Consider the following 17,451-nt stretch of genomic DNA (forward strand, 5'->3'; position numbering starts at 1 on the left):
AATTTTCAAAATAAAAATTAAATAAATTAACAACTTAGAAAGTTAGATCCCACTCGTCGTTCTGGTTTTGTATCAGATGAGATTGTCAAGTGCGCAAACAGATACAATCGAAATGGACCTCTCGATGGACTCCCAGGTGCGGAATTTCAGGTAAGATTTTACAAACCCTACAGACCTGATCTTTCTTTCCATTCCCATGTTTGTCAGATCAGATCAATGGCCCTTTCTGAAATGGAAGGAACGATTTATAGCAGTTACAAAATGTTTATAGCGTGATCTATAAGTGAGGCCTTTCACAGTGCTGTGAGGTGTAAGTCTTTCCCTTTTATTTTTCTCTGAATATTTGATTGTGTTTTGGCGGTGGATGGTCATTTGAGGAAACCAAGTTTTTCGATCCTCTGTCCAGCGTATAGAATGCATGATTAGGGCACACGATCCTGGGTCGGTTCCAGTAGAGAATAGGCCAGATCCATCCATCCCATCTCTTTTTTTTAGCATATTTGTTTTAGGTGGGTTCCTTGGCAGCTGTTGTGCTTGTTATTTTTGCCTTCACATTTCATGGGCATCATGAGCACGGGTTGGGTTGGCAATATGGGCACCAGCTGATGTTGATGGGTTGGTCGCACCAGCTGATGTTGATGGGTTGGTTCAGACTGAGAAGATGCCAGATCCGTCCATATCCTCTGTGTTAGTAATTTTGTTTTAGGCAGGGTGAGGGGACTAGAGTGCTGCGCAACCTTAGGGATCGTAGGTTCTGTGATTAAAGATGCTCAAACCTAGGGAAAGACGTGGCTTGCAGATGTTGACCGAGTTCGTTTAAATGGTGTAATGGCATGCTGGCATTGTGATAGCATCTTTGTTATAAATGGTCTGTAACAAGTTTAAGGGCAGTAATGTCCTCTATGATGCTATTTGGGTCACAGTTTTTCAAGATTTTAAAAATCTTTGATTGTTGTTGCAGGAAACAAGAAATTATTTGAGGTATTGGCCGAGTTGTGAAATCAGGATCGCATTCCCTACTCGGAGGAAGGATCTGACACTGAGAAGTCCATTGAAATACAGCCCCTCTCTGGATAAGAAGCGTGGATGTTTGCAAGAATAGCTTTCAAAGAGGACCATGCTCCTATGGAGTTGGAATACTCCGTTGCGGACGAGTATAAATGTTTTCCTTTGGCATTAGACGCAGTATCCGCAGCCATGAAGGGCAAAAGATGTGTAGATGAATGGGAGATTTCTTTACCTTTGATGAAACCCTCAGATCCATCTTTTCCACACACTCATGCTCCCGTTGATCAAGACCTGTATCAGCGATTAAAATGGAGTTATGGTTCTTTGCCCCTTTCAAACGTCGAGATTTGCTTCTTCTCTTCTGCCATGCTTATGGGAAACGCAGATTCGATGTGGACAAATTAGTACAAATATAGATTGCCCAAGGGCTTGCTTTGAGCCAAAAAGAGAAACTATTTAATGGGCATGGCCATTGGATGCAACTATGGAAATCTTCAGGGAGCTTATGGAAATCTTCAGGGAGCTCGTGGTTTGTTTCAGAGTATAAAAAATAGGGGGACTTAGGAAGTCAATAGGGCATGCCATCGAAGAAGTCATGATAATGTTCTTCGTGATATGGCAATTTACATTTGAGTTCTTCACATAATGATTCAAGGGTTTGCCTCTAGAGATATGCTATATTTCTAGACTTCAATTATTTAATGTTTTCATTGTTTGTATATTTAGAATCATTCCCATCTCAGATTGGAGAGCGTGAAAATCTCAAGTTTCTTAATTTAAACGGAGCTTGAACTTATGGATGATTTCACATGAAATCTCTAAACTAAGCACTCTGTATTCAATAGTCAACTCCTGAATTAAGTGTAGAAACTGAAGCTTCTGCAAATGTTTGGAGTTTGAAGGGTCTCACAAACCTGTTACATCTGTTTGTCAAATATTAAACCAGGGAAAATTCAGGAATTAACGAAAGCATAATGGGAAATTGGCGGGAGAGGACGCACCTATGGTTGAAGTACAAGGAAAATTTATATGGGGTTTAGAGTTTGAAGGGTTTCAGAAATCTGTCACATCTATTTGTCAAATATTAAACCAGGATAAAGTCAAGAATTAAAGAAAGCATAGTGGGGAATTGGCTGGAGATGACGCAGCTATGGTTGAAGTACAAGGAAAATTTATATGGGGTAATGAAAGATCTTCCCCAAAATATGGAGGACATCAACCAAGGAAAATTTATATGGGGTAATGAAGGATCTTCCCCAGTATATGGAGGACATGAAGAAACTACCCAGTTTCATTATGGCTTGTTACCATGGGTATCAAACAATAGACTGTGGAACGGTACTGCCCACACTCTGTCCGTGTCTTGAACATGTATCATTGACCTTCGAAAAGATTTCCAACAGCCTTCGAGAAGCTACCCAATTTGAGTCACAGGAAACAATATTTTGCAAAGAGAATAACATGAAACTGCGCCTTGAACAATTATTCAGAAAACTGAGGAACTGTAATTCTTATCCTTAAATTTTCATCTTTTTCTGTTATAAATGTGATGGTGGTTAAATGTATGTATAAGATTTTTAATTTGTATGACCTTTTCTTATAAATTTTGGTTAACAATTGTTGTACAGGAAACCACGGATGGAGATGAGGAAGAAGAGCCACAACATTCGAAAGAAGATCCTTGTGGCAATTGAGATTAGCAGCAATGCCCTGCCTTGCGGGAAAACCTGAGGATTTCTCATTAGGTCCTTCTCTAGAGATATTCAATATTTGTCATGCTTGTATTAGTAAGTTGGCCTTATGAGAGGTGCATAACACAAAAATTGTGTACATTAGGAAAATTTCTTTCAACTTGGAATATTGTTTGAAGTTCATTTTATGGGGATGAGGCATTGCTCACTACCAAAGAGTCTGAATTTGCATGATTGAAAAGCGTTGCTTGGATGATGCTACATGCACATGTTTACAGAAGAAAACTAGGTCTATGTGTTGCTTTTCTGTCAAACACGGATGTTTAGATCTGATATAACTGCCACCCTTCATAATTTGACATATGACTTGCCTGCATGGTCTGTCAGCATATATCCCATTGCAAGAATGTGGCATTCAATACTGCAAAGGTGAGTTGGTTTTCCTTGGTTGCATGAACGTTGATTGAATTGGCATTGAACTGTTACCCATCTCGCAGTGTTCCTACTCATCATTTTGTGTATTGCATAATCATCTTACATTTCTGAAAAGTTCTACTTTTGTCTGGGATAATTTTATTGGGCTATGAAGGTGGTTATTATTAGGGGTCTGATTGGTCAGGTGTTAAGATTTAGAAAGCTCGTGTTTGTCTACTGGTAGAGAAAATTAGGACACCAAGCAAAAGTTATCAAGCAACCACAAATATGGTGTTAATATTTAGAAAGCGCGTAGTTATCACACGAAGCAACAGTGTGTGCTTTTCTTAAATATTTGCAACCAAGTGATTAAGAAAGTTGAGGTAAACTCTCTTGCTGATTCATCATTGTATCACCTTTTATTGAGTACTTGCCACACTCCCTTTGCTGGTTTTTTTGTTTTGTCCAGTATATGTTTGGTTGATTATTGTTCTGCTAATACTGTTGTCAATCTAGGAGTGTATCAGTTGTGAGTTTGTGTATTTCCCTGTTCTTTTTGATGGTCATAACATAAATTACGGAGAAAACATGAAATACTGTGATACTGTTGAGTAAACAATGAATGGGAATCAGTCCTGTAGTGTGCTTTGTTAAGTTTCAGATTCATTGTGTATATACTATATAGTCAACTAATTTAATGTATATATGAAGTACTGTTCCATTAACTTATTAAGTTATTTGTGAAGGGCAGTTGTTACTCTGTTCATGTAAATATCAGCAGTTTTCAGGTCTGAGGTGACTCCATTGTGAAATTATTTCACTGATTTGCTTCGGTACAACATGGCATCACATATTTAAGGAATTGTAGTTTTAACGACTCACTGAGCATATTAAACCGCAGGACGAAAATTGATGATAATGGCAATAATGTGCTAGTGGTTTCATGAAAACTATATTAAATATGTATGCATAGTCTTTGATAAAGGGAGTGCATAGTTTGTCTGGGCGGTCTTGTAACTCTATTGAAGGTGGTAGTTTGTATATTTACCTGTTTTTTCTGATGGTAATAACATGAAATACTGTGATACTGATGAGTAAACAATGAATAGGAATCAGTCCTGTAGTGTGCTGTGTTAAGTTTCAGATTCATGGTGTATACACTATATAGTCAACTAATTTAATGTATATATGATGTACTGTTCCATTAACTTATTAAGTTATTTGTGAAGGGCAGTTGTTACACTGGTCATGTAAATATCAGCAGTTGTCAAGTCTGAGGTGACTCCATTGTGAAATTATTTCACTGATATGCTTCAGTACAACATGGCATCACATATTTAAGGAATTGTAGTTTTAACAACTCACTGAACATATTAAACCGCAGAACGATAATTGATGATAATGGCAATGATGTGCTAGTGGTTTCATGAAAACTATATTAAATATGTATGCAGTCTTTGATAAAGGGGAGTGCATAGTCTGTCTTGGGGGTCTTGTATCTCTATTCAAGGTGGTAATTAGAGGTGGATGAGTTTAGTTTGCATACGAGATTGAAGACCCTGATAGGCTATAACTAAAAACAGCCATACACAAAGCCAACAATGGTTCCAACATGGCTGTACTGGAGTCTAAATTATCTTGTGGCCTCGTACCTAATCTGGGTAACATCTTAACAGTATCACTATCTAGTTGGTTACGTTTTTGCTCAGAGTTATCCTGTTGACCCGGGATACTCTCTAAATCATCCTCATAGGATCCAACAAAGCCACTCTATGAAGGGTTGAATAGTAAAATTCCATAGCCCACCTCTGTATGCCCTGAAGAGAGGGCATGCCCTTCTCATTCAAGTTTTATAGTACCATAGATCAAATGGTACACTGTGCTATAGCGTGCAGCTGAGAGAGCATACATAAAAGAACAGTGTGTGGGAAGTACCCCTGAGTCTCACACTGATAAAAACTCATATTGGGTTTGGGTTGTTGTTATTGATTCACTGTTTTCCATAGATTTGTCATGTAACATTAAATAAAGCGTGGAAAGTTTGCATTGGGCCTCATTTTAAATGTCCAACATATGCTTCACTGATTTGCTATACGGTATGATAGATGTGGCCAGATTTGACTGCCAAGGCCAAGGAAGCAAGTATTGATGTGATTAGAAGTTATGTATTCTGGAATGGGCATGAACCAGAAGAAAGCACTTTATGTTTCATTTACTATCGTACAAGTAATAAATATCAATTCTCAAATGTTTGGGTTTGTTTTTTTCTATGTTGTAAGGAATTTGTCCGTAGAAAAACCGATGTAACTTGTGTCTCCGAGTTCTTGGGGTTTTTGGATCCTTAAGAAATATCCTCAAATTATTGGGGACTTGCTGGCCGTCCACTTGTACATTCTTTACCCTTATGAGACACAAGGTGTAGGTTTGAATGCACATATACATGATCCTCAATTTTCTACAATCCCAACTTCTTGTGCTTCATAGAATTAATGAAACTATAGGAGCTCAATTCTGTTCCATTGATAAAGAGCTTGCCACTTGTGATAGCATACGAGTGGCAAGTCGTTGCAAATAAACACCATTTGCCCCTTGACAAGTCCTCCATTTAAATGAGTTCATTGTCCTCCTTTCATCCAAAACCGATGTCTACAAAATCTTCTAAGCGAGCAACGAAACAAGCAAATTCTTCCTTTGCATCAATTTGTAAAGAAGTACAACCTTTGAAAGAATTTTTTCACTCCATTGGCCACGTTCTTATGTTGGGTCTTCCTCTTCCCATTGCTTTGAGCAATGAATTTTTTATCATAAAATTTTGGATTTAGAGGATGTGTGAAGGTGTGCAATGGAGTGTTAAAAGCCATTCCACTTTGTAACAATGATGTACTTCACATGCTCCACAAAATTAAAATCAATAAAAGAGCTAAAGCATCTTGTGTAATAATTTCCTTAGTTTTCTCAACCATGGTATTTATGCCATCATAAGTCGCTTCCAAGAAAGGTTTGCTTATGTTTGCATCAAGCTTGAACCTCAGAATTTTCTCTTAAATATGATGTGATGGATGGTGGATGATATCCATAAATGGAGTCATTTTTGTTGCAGTATGGAAGGAAATGTTGTACCACCATTTAGCCAGAGGCAACCATTTGACCCATTGTATTTGTTTATCAGATACAAAGCAATGAAGATATCCTTCCAAACATTTGTTTACTATCTCAATTTGTCCATCAGATTGAGGATGATAAGATGAGCTATGAGCTAATTGAGACTCAAGATAAGAAAATAATTCTGTCCAAAAAATTCCATTGAAAATGGGATCTCTTTCGCTTACAATAATCTTTGGGTTTCCATGTAGCTTTTGAATTGTTTCCATAAATGCAGTGGAAATGTACTCGCTTTAAATGGATGAAATAATGCACAAAAGTGTGCATACTTGGTAAGTTTTTCAACTACCAACATGATAACACTCTTTCCTTCGAACTTGGGTCAACTTGTGATAAAATCCATTGAAACTTCCTCCCAACGTTGGCTTGGAATGGATAAGGGTTGTAATAGTCCTGGGGTTTTAATTGTTTCAACTTTAACTTTATTTTGTTTGCAAACCAAACATTCCGCCATAAACTTTTGAATATCCGATTTAAGGCCATCTCAAAAAAAATTATTCTTAACCCTGTGGTAGGTTTTTAGAAATCCTAAGTGCCCTCCTAAGGGAGAAGTTTGAAATTCCCTAAGAATCTTTTGTTTGAGTTGGGAATTCTTACATAGATATAATCAATCCTTGTACCATAATGAATCATTTTTCCAGCTAAATGTATCAGATGTACTGGGATCTTGTTGTATCTTTTGAATGAGTGACCAAACTTCCTCGTCATTCTTCCACTCATCCCTTGCTTTGTTTATCCAATTTGGTTGGATAATAAAAATGGCACAAATAAATGTTTCCACATCCTCATCTTTTCTTGAGAGTGCATCTGCCACAACATTTTGCTTCCCTTTTTTGTAAATGATTTCAAAGTCATAGCCAACATCTTTGTGACCCATTTTTGTTGTTCTTCTAAAAATAATCTTTGTTCCAAAAAGTATTTAAGACTATCATGATCTATTTTTACCTTGAAGTGTCTTCCCATTAGGTAGGGTTGCCATTTCTTAAGTGCATGTAGTATTGTCAGTATTTCCTTCTCATAAATAGCTTTGTGTAAATACTTTCTTTTGATTGGACAACTTTTGAAAGTAATGGGTCTTTGTTCTTGCATTAAAACAACACCAATTTCATTTCCTGAGGCATCACATTCCACAATAAATGTTTTTGTGAAGTCTAGTGTAGCTAAGACTGGTGCTTGGCACATTGCCTCTTTAAGATGTTCAAAAGCCTTCGTTGCTTCTAGAGCCCATGAGAATGCATCTTTCTTCAATAGTGTTGTTAGAGGTGTTGATATTCTCCCATAATTCTTAATAAACTTGCGATAATACCCTGTCAACTTGAGAAATCCTCGTAGATGCTTTATGGATGTGGGGATTTTCTATTCCTTAATGGTTTTAATTTTGCTAGGCTCTACCTTAACACCTTTATGCAATACAATATGACCTAGATATTCCACCTTTTGTACTCCAAAGAAACATTTGGACATTTTTGCATATAATTGTTTCTCCTCCAATAGTTTGAGCACCATGTCAACATGTTGGACATGATCCTTTCAAGACTTGTTGTAGATTAGTATATCATCAAAAAATACTAACACAAATTTTCTAAGGAAGGGTTTGAAAATGAAATTCATCAAACCTTGAAATGTAGAAGGTGCATTAGTAAGGCCAAAAGGCATGACCAAAAATTCATAATGACCCTCATGAGTTCTAAATGTTGTTTTTGGAATGTCTTAGGTCTTCATTCTGATTTGATGATATCTTGAACGAAGATCCAACTTGGTGAAGTAAATTGATCCATGCAATTCATCCAATAATTCATCAATGACAAGAATGGGAAATTTATATTTAATAGTGAGTTTGTTGAGCTCCCTATAATCTGGACACATGCACCATGATCCATCTTTCTTGTGAACCAATACTACTGGAGCAGAGAAAGAACTTTGACTAGGTTGAATTATACCAGCCTCTAGCATTTTTGCAACCATATGTTCAATTTCACTCTTTTGGACATAGGGATATCTGTAAGGCCCGATGTTTGGAGGAACACTTCCTGGAATCAAATTGATATCATGATCATGATCATAAATAGGTGGGAGGCCTTTGGGAGTCTCAAATACCTTGGAATGATTGTCCAAGATTTTTTGGAGATTTGAAGAAATGGATGATTTCGATATGGGAACCTCTAGTGAACATAACTGTGTAATTATGCCTCGTTATTCTTTCTTTAGAAGCTTTGTCATTCCTTTAGAGCTGATTATCTTTCTCGTTTTCCCTGTGATACTCCTTAATTCAATTTCTTTTCCTTCTGAAGAGAACTTTATGAAAAGTTCTTGAAAATTAAAAGCTATTGTACCCAAGGATTGTAGTCATTGGACTCCTAGTACAACATCAACACCACCCATTGGAATGGAAAACATTTAGCTATTCAATACATATTCTCCCATGGATAGCTTGATAATATGGCACTTTCCTGAGCAATTTATGGTTCCTCCACTTGCAACCATCACTTGACACTCTGGTGTTGAATATAGGAAACAATTCAATTTTTTAGCTATCTTGTAATGAATAAAATTATGGGTACTTCCCGAATCAATCAACACTATTACCTTTTTCTTCTTGATATGCCATTCTATCTTGATATTTTGAGGAGTGGTAATTCCAGCCAATGCATTACAATATATGGTCGGATTCATTTCTTCTTTTTCTAGGGTATTTTCCTGGTGTATATCCTCTTCTTTTGACGTTTCTTGTTCATTTTCTTCCTCCTCTTTACAATCTATGTAAAATAATTTCTTCTTGACACACTTATGACTTTTAGTGTATTTGCTATCACAACTGTAACAAAGCCCTTTTGCTCTTTTTTCTTCCAATTGTTGTAGTGTCAACCTTGTAGGTTGTGGATGGCTAGGGGTAGCAACACTTCCATCTTTATGATTGTGATTGCTAGGCTTCCTTGTTGCCATAATTTTGCCTGCCATTTTTCTTGTTAACCTGAATGCCTTCTCCAATGAATCTGGTTCCCAAAGGTGAACTTCATGTTGGATGTTATATTTTAAAGTGCCTATGAAAATATCAATCCTATGCTCCTCTGGAATATCTTTTACCCTTATATTCAATTTTTGGAAGTCCTCAATGTGCTTCATCATTGAACCCTTTTGTTCGAGATTCATCAATTGGCTAAAAAAAATGTTGTTTTTTGTATCCTCATAACGTGCTATCATTTCGTCCATAAAAATAGCCCAAGTGACAATTTGTTAACGAGAGCAAAGCCATCAATACCATACAAGTTGATTTGGTTCCAAATATAAAGTTGCAATGCGTACATTTTGTGTGTTTTGCACATTATGGAGATCGAAAAATTCCTCCATCTGTAGTATCCACGTTCGGGATCCTCGCCATCAAACTTCCTCATATCAATCTTTGAAACATGGTGGTTCTTCGATCCAACATTAGAGTCTATGAAATCATGATTAACATTTATTTTGTTCTCATCATGAGTTTCCTTTATTACCCTTTCACCATTAGTAAGCATTTCTTGTAAAAACTTTGTCAAATCTGTCTTGAAATATTCCATCCGTCTTCAAATCGTCCATCATAGTTTCCATGCCATCCATCTTAGCTTCCACGCCATTCATCTTAGCTTCTACGCCTTTCTTTAAACCATCCATCTTAACTTCCACGTTTTTCTTTAAACCATCCATCTTAGCTTATACGTCTTTCTTTAAATCATCCATCTTAGCTTTTGTTACTTATTGTACGAGTGACATTTGTTGTACTTGGTCTTGTAATTTTGATATATCATGTTGCATTTTTTTTTCTTCTTCATGAGTCATGCTAGAGCTTTCAGGTTGCTTACTAGGTGTTTCCATTTTCTTTCTTTTGGGCATCAATTACCGATAATAATGCTTCACTATGCCCTTTGAATTCCTTCAAACTAATTTTTCAAACCAGGCTTATGTAAAAATTGAAAAAAAACTACACACCCTTTTTTTTTCACTTTGTAGGAGCCTGATACTGAATCTGATGTATTTCTGTGATTTCAGCGCTTCCAGTTCTGAAACCACGATCTGTCGTAGCCCTCTGTGTCCTCTTTCCAATACCACCAGTCTGATTGAAATTGAATTCTCCAAGAAAGATTTATACACAATCTCCTAAGATGACCTGATTATATACTTTTTTAGAAGAGCAAAATTGTATGAAGTGCCACGTGTCACTGTTTTGACCTTTGGATCTAAAAAATATTTACAAGAAATTACAGTCCATCCTCTTTCTGTAACTTCTAACGAAATGTCAATCTGATGTTCAGAGAGATAGTTATGACAACTTTTCCACGGTGACCTGTTTGCAATGTAATTTCGGGGTCTACAAAAACCCTAAATTCCTCATACTACATCTTTGAAAATATAGCGAGATAGGATCTGAAATTCGAAGACAAGGTTCACACTGATTTCTTCTCAAATGGGTTTTTCTTTTAGGTTCTGAAACTTCGTGGTGAAAGAGTTATAGTGAAAATCCCACGATGACTTGTTTTAGCTTAAATTCTGGAGCTTGCAAAAACCCTAACTTTCTGAGATCATATCTCCGAAAATATATCAAGACAAGCTCTGAAATTCGGACCCAAGGTTCAGCATGATGCCATCTCAAATGTTTTTTTTTTGGCTTCTGAAACGTCGCAGAAAAAAGTTATAGAGAAAATGCCACGATGACCTATTTGGAGCAGCGAAACCCTAGAATCTAAAGCTCTGATACCAAATGTTAGGAAACCAGCTCACAAAAAGATAAAAAGATATATCAACACCTTAGAATTCAGTCTTCTTTGAGGGGGAAACCTCATTTGCATTACACAAATGAACAATTCTTGGATGATACAAATGACAAAACTTCCTTTCTATATATTAGAGTCTACGGGGTCACAATATAACCAAGCCGACCTAACAATAATAATATAAAGACACGAAAATAACAATAGTGGGATTCTATGGAGCACAATAATAACAATATGGGCACAATAGGGACACAACAATAACAATAAGGGATACAATGACAATAGTAATGGGGGAATCACTAGTATTATAGGGACCTAACAGTAATGGATTCGACACTAAATGATTAGGCATAGTTGAAAAATGATATAGTTTTTCAGAAGAGGTTTATAACTACAAGACAAATGGAAACATGACCTTTCTCAAACTCTGTCTAAAGGATAACTTCTAGGCAATGCTAAATGGTACACTTGAGAAAAGTTGGAGGAAAAATTTCCTCACCTCATTCAGTAGAAGTTGTTAGGGTCTAAAGCCTCCCAAAATGGGGAGGTGTGATATGGATTGGATCATTATATTTTTTTTATCCATCTCAATGCTTTCAAAGTGGAAAAAGTGGAGAAATTAGCTCACAGGACCAATTTTACCAGTGGGACCAAGTTTGAAAAATCGGGGTTTGAAACCGTCTTAGACCAGATTGAGGCATGAAATGGCGATTTTGGAGGTAAAAATTTGTTTCTTAAGTGTGACATATTTTAGTGTTATGCTACACATAGATACCCTTTCAACAACATAAGAATCACCTTAATCGAAGTTCGTATACAAAAGTCGACATTCTTATTTTGACCACCATAATTCGAGAGGACGCCATGTTTTTTTTTTCTTTGCAAGTAAAATAATTTTGTAGTACAAAAGTGGAAGAAAAATTACAAACTTTTAAGATTTAGAGCTAAAAGAAACCTTCCATGAACATGGGCCTGAAGATGAGAGAGAAAATAGCTTAGAAAAGTGTGAGGAGGCATCTGCTCACAGAAGAGAAACCAAAGAACCTCCTGACATTTACATAGCAAAAAAATAAGCAGAATCATTATGAGAGCCGAGAACAGAGAGATATTAAAGTCGTATAAGAGGCTCCCTTGGGGAACGAGTGACTCCCAAATAGTACTCTAGAGGGTCTTCCTGGACCACAAGGCATGGCTTATAATAATCCATGTCATTTGGAAAAGGGAGCCCCATGGAATCTGGTTAGATGGAGGAGGATAGAAAATCATATTGTTGTTGGAAAGGAGTGCTACCTTGACTGCTAACCTAGTTGCGTTTTTTGTTGGAGGGGCTTGAGTTGGTTGAAGAAAGCTTCAACTTGTTGTGAGACTGTTGTCGCTTAGGCAAAGGGATGCAAGGCCTGTCGTGGTGAGCTTCGGTGTGAACTGGAGAGAGCAAGGGGGAGTCGTACACAATGTCAGTAGAGGGGGACACAGAGCCCTGCAGCTACATGCCCATAAGGGTGGCAATGCGGCTATATGATGCTTTTACGTGGCATAAATGAAATTCCATGTCAAGTACATTGCCTTCCATCAAAACATTGACATCTTCCTCATCCTTGTAATGTTGGCCAAGGAGATTGCACAAATCCCATAGGTGGTTCCCCGCAATCTTAAGCTCTTAAGCTTTCGCATCGGCCACCATTCTGTAATAGCAATGAGGGGTGTTGCAATCAAAATTCTCATCCCCTTGCCCATGCCAGGGAGGGAGAGGAGGTCTACCTATTCGTTAGCCACTTTTGTGGTATCAACCTCGTTCCCGCACCATGTTTGCAGTGAAAGGAGTTGCAATTTCCTGGATCTGAACACAGTCTCCGCCTTCGAGCAACCGAGGAAATGGGTGGCCCTTACCATAGGAACCAATCCGTTTAACGTTGTATTCGTCTTGCCAGCCAATAGGGTGGATAAACCTATTATTAATGCACTTTAAAGGTAGGAGGAGGGTGGGCTTGCCACCATCTCCTTGCTCCGAACTCCATACACTGTGGAAAGCATGCTAATGACACTGCCAAAATTCCATGCTAGTTGAGTTGTGAGTTGTATTCATGAAGGCAATTAATGCCTTGGATTTGATATCTAACATAGGGATTTGGGGGAAAGGATGCCATTTTATCCCCCATTATTTATGGGAAATGGGCTGTCCATGTGATCATGATGAAGAAGACTCTAGAAGATTCCATATTGTAACTCTAGTTAAGAGTTGAAAGAGTCAAATTTAACAACTAGCAGGCTATCAAAATGTGTTATAATTGAGCCACTAGGAAGAAAAGGGAACCACCCTATGGGAGTATATTTTGTTCCATAGACGAGCAAAGTAGCTGAGAGTGGATATGGATAGAGAAAATAGAGAGGATTCATGCATTATAGTAGCCCATGGGCTACAAGCCTCACTTCTTTATACTTGCCTCCCGTTTCCATTTAGATAAGGAGAGTAGAGAACCATCACATTCTAGTTGGGTTTTATCTCGAAAGGGTTCCCACAACATATCTCATGTTCTTATGATTATGAGTGATTTTAATTTTATCTATTCTCTAATTTCCGCAATTTAGATATTGCATGCATGGCACTGTAACTTAATAACTCCAAAAGTCTTAAGGAAAAACAATTCACATAATATAGATTTCTAATTTTTAAGTATAATTTTATTACATATGTTTTGACGAATTGTTCAATGGAATATCCATAGCATTTTATGGATCACAAGTGCACGAAACTTTGTTTTCTTGAGGAGGATGGAAGTATCAATTCAGGTAGAGTTTAGAGACTTGGTGTCAAGTTTTGGTTGATGACTCGGCGGATTGAGCTATTGGCTAGACAATGGTCGATGATGATAATGAACTTGAAGTGAGGGAGGATGTAAGACCTTAAAAGGTATGGTACGAGCATGTGATGTCTAAAGTAGCAATTGAACTACACGGTTTCATGGACACATCACAAGACAAAGTTATATTGTTGGGCGAGTTGATTTCTTGAGTGCAAAGCAAGATTGAGGTGGATAGCATGCCATATCGACATGCCATTTGAAAATGACTAGTCTCATGACATGGGAACACCCATTGTTAGGGCCCTAAGTTGGCACCAAGGCCAACGAGCCCCCATGACGGCTCGTGCTAACTTGGAGAGTTGAAAAATTGAATTTGGGACGATTTGGGGGCAGCGTGCGCCCAAGTTGTATGAAGGTGACAGGCGTGTGGGTGCTCTATAATGGAGGGCGCCCACACAACTTAGGCAGAGTGTGCATGCACGTTATAACGACCTATGCCCATTTAACAAGGCTACAACCTCTAAGGGATGTAACATGGATGTAATGATAATAGTAGTATAATCATAATTATAGTCTTTGATCTATGTAATATCCTTTGATCTATTAATTGCTAAGTAGAGAAACAAGGTATTTTCATCAACATGTATTGTTGAACCTTGTTTTCATTAATACAAACAATGAGTTGATGTTCTAAGTTATCTTGTGAACATTAAATTTGTGGTAATGTGGTCATTTAGGCAAGGTGAAGCCAGTTGGGAGGGTTCCTCAACTTGGTCATCATTACTCTTTTTGTGTTCATTTTGTAGCATAAATCGATAAGTACTTATAATTCTCAATTTGATGTTTTATTTTAGGGACAAAATGTGCATGGTTGTTAATTTTTTTTTTTCTCTTAAGTGCTTGTATCTCTATTGGGTCATTCCTATGCAAAGAAGAACGAGTTCTTGTTTAAGACTAATGATATAGTGTGTTTTCCCATTCTATGCAAAACCATTCAACAATGAAATATTTGCATTCTATTTTACTAAGGAAATTCTATATTGTTAAAGCCAAGAATGGTTTCTTTTTGAAGTGTTGAATGATATAATAGATTGATATTATTTTTTGTATTTTCTCATATGGTTTTCATTGAGAATTTGACATCGTAAGCCTACAAAACAATGAGACTCATTGAAGAATTGAAAATGAGATTTGTTTCATTAACCAACACAAGAATATTTTGGAATATCACATGAGTAAAAAACTATATTGCATGCTCAATAAAGTATCTCTAATTCACCAACAAATAAATGAGATCTCTATTATATTTTTACTTCTTTTGAGTTATATTATGTTGCAATAGTTTGCTAACATGTCATAGTATTTTTCCTTGGAGATTACATAGGCCATTCATATCCTAAACCTTGCACATGTATTTTTAATATCTCATAGTCTATGCCCTCAAATCGACAATTTAATGTCCACAATTTAAATTAATTAAATTGATTGAAATTTTTGGTGCCATTTTCTAGGGAGATGCTAAAAGGGATTATCACATTTGAGGCTTATTTTCATGGATATTTTAAACTGTACAATTTGTTTTGTGTGAATGATTTCATTTTATATACTAGGATTCTAGACCCAATGAGATAGTGAATGGTAACATGTAAAGATGACCTCACTCCAAAATTTTCTTAAGTGTAATAGCATGATGCATTCACTTTAGTGAGTATGTTGTCCCCTTAGTTCTAAATATATGCTAGTGTTGTATGAATAAGTCTAGAGATAGAAAAGATACATTTAAATGAAAAGGTAGAAAAATTACTCTACATAATAATACCATTTCAAATACTAACTTGTTGGCAAGAAAATATACGAGAGGAGGACCAACATGCATGACTCTAGTGCAAAATCTAATACTTGTAGTAGGCAGTTCAAGAAACCAAAGATTTATAGCAAGTGGAAATTCAAAATTGATAGTCTTTTTCAGTTGATCCTACATTGTAAACAACATTGACAAGTGAACCAAATCGGTAATAAGAATCATAAGTATACTACAATCTAGTTAGAGACTTAAAATATCCACACTAAGAGATTTGGTACAACCTCTTCAAAGGAAAAAATATGGTGGAAGGTGAAGGTGAAGTGTATGTAAATGGACAAGGTGAGACACATACAAATGAAGAAGATGAAACAACTTTTGGTTTCCTAATTGTGGACCATACCACAATGGTACAAATGAAGAATATTCGTGATTCCATTAGTCCTACGTCATTTTCATGGTATGATTAGTGAAGATCTTGATGCTTTTCTTTTGCGTTTGAAATATTAAGAGTAGTTATGAATACTCAAGTGATGCACAAAAATTCATAACTATTTCCCGCCACCTCAAAGATTAAGCATTATATTGGTTTATGGGCCTTGGAGGAAATACAAATCAAACATGGGATTAGATGCATATGAATTTTCTTAAAAATTATCAAGAATATTGTAAGGGCTAGGATTGAGAGAAGATTCTTTTAAGATGACAGGAAAAGAAGAGAGTTTGGAAGATTATCTTGAAAGGTTTATGTATAACCTCCAAATATATAAGTAAAACAAACTTGATCAAGACACTATTATGACTATATTTTTGAGAGGTATTTTGGATGAATCTGTTAACTTGCTTAATTTGATGGGAACTGGAGATGTTTCATAATTAACATGTATTGATATTAGTGAACTTTACAAGAGGCATTCTTGAAGTCAAGTAGAGATTGCAAGGGATTAGAGATGCTTTTTCTAAAGCTTCCAAATATGTAATAAGTGGTGAATTAAGGTTGAATTAGGACATTTCTAGAAGATTTAAGACTGATCTTTTGGAACTCTCATTTTATAGTTAGACAATTCACAATTTAAAAGTAGGGAGTATAAAAAAAGTAGCTCTTGCTATCTTTTGTCCTAAAAGTAGAAAGGAACACCCAATAAAAAATGTCCTCTAGATAGTATTGAAATTTGTGTCATTTGCGTAGGAGAGCATTCCATGAGGTAGTGTCCCTCCTTACATGGTCTATGAGCATTTTATCAAAGGGAGAGCCAAGCAACTATGTGCACTTGATAAAAAATACTTGAAAATTGAGAACGACATGTATTAATGCCTTTAAACCGTGCAAATTCATTTTCTCTTTATTATTCCAATCAAGATTATTCACACTTTTTTTGAATTATACTGTGCCTTGGCAAGCATATCCTCCACCAAAATTTCAAATTAAACCTTGGTAACGAGGATGGCGAGAACTATACCATGGAAAATATGTCTACATATGCCTATCCTATGTAATCACAATAATCTTACCTCACACAATCACCACAACATTCATATTCCCCTCATTTCAACAACCATATACACGCAATCACAACCTCAACAACTATAGCTTCCACCCACTCAACATCCAAGGCCCATGCAATTATACCAAGCCGATTCCTAACCCAAACAATAAAGTAGTTCAATGTGATTTTAACATTTAGTTACAACCATTTCTGCATATTTGATCACTTCAATAGATCTACTGATATTTAAATAAGATCGGGAAGAGTACTCAACAAAAATAAAAAACTCTCTAGTAATCATTGTAGAAGAACCAAAGGAGGTGACTCTTGGACAAATAAATA

The 17,451-nt window shown here is 36.5% G+C and overlaps 1 protein-coding gene and 1 long non-coding RNA gene across 3 annotated transcripts in view; both read left to right on the forward strand.

The window, feature by feature from the left end:
- LOC149214981 (uncharacterized) overlaps positions 1-17,451 on the forward strand; it is a 111,951-nt gene that overhangs the window by 59,227 nt on the left and 35,273 nt on the right. The window lies entirely within an intron of this gene.
- LOC149214982 (uncharacterized) lies at positions 37-2,887 on the forward strand. 2 transcript variants are annotated; one of them, XR_016250972.1, is made up of 3 exons: positions 58-150; positions 962-2,512; positions 2,637-2,887. It is a non-coding gene; the product is annotated as an uncharacterized LOC149214982 (long non-coding RNA). The 2 variants fall into 2 exon arrangements; XR_016250971.1 differs by lacking the exon at positions 962-2,512 and having other exon boundaries at positions 37-150.

This window comes from Pinus tabuliformis, chromosome 1_1, assembly GCF_031772625.1.
Source record: "Pinus tabuliformis cultivar Carrire ecotype Pingquan chromosome 1_1, CPIR1, whole genome shotgun sequence".
NCBI classification, from domain to species: domain Eukaryota; kingdom Viridiplantae; phylum Streptophyta; class Pinopsida; order Pinales; family Pinaceae; genus Pinus; species Pinus tabuliformis.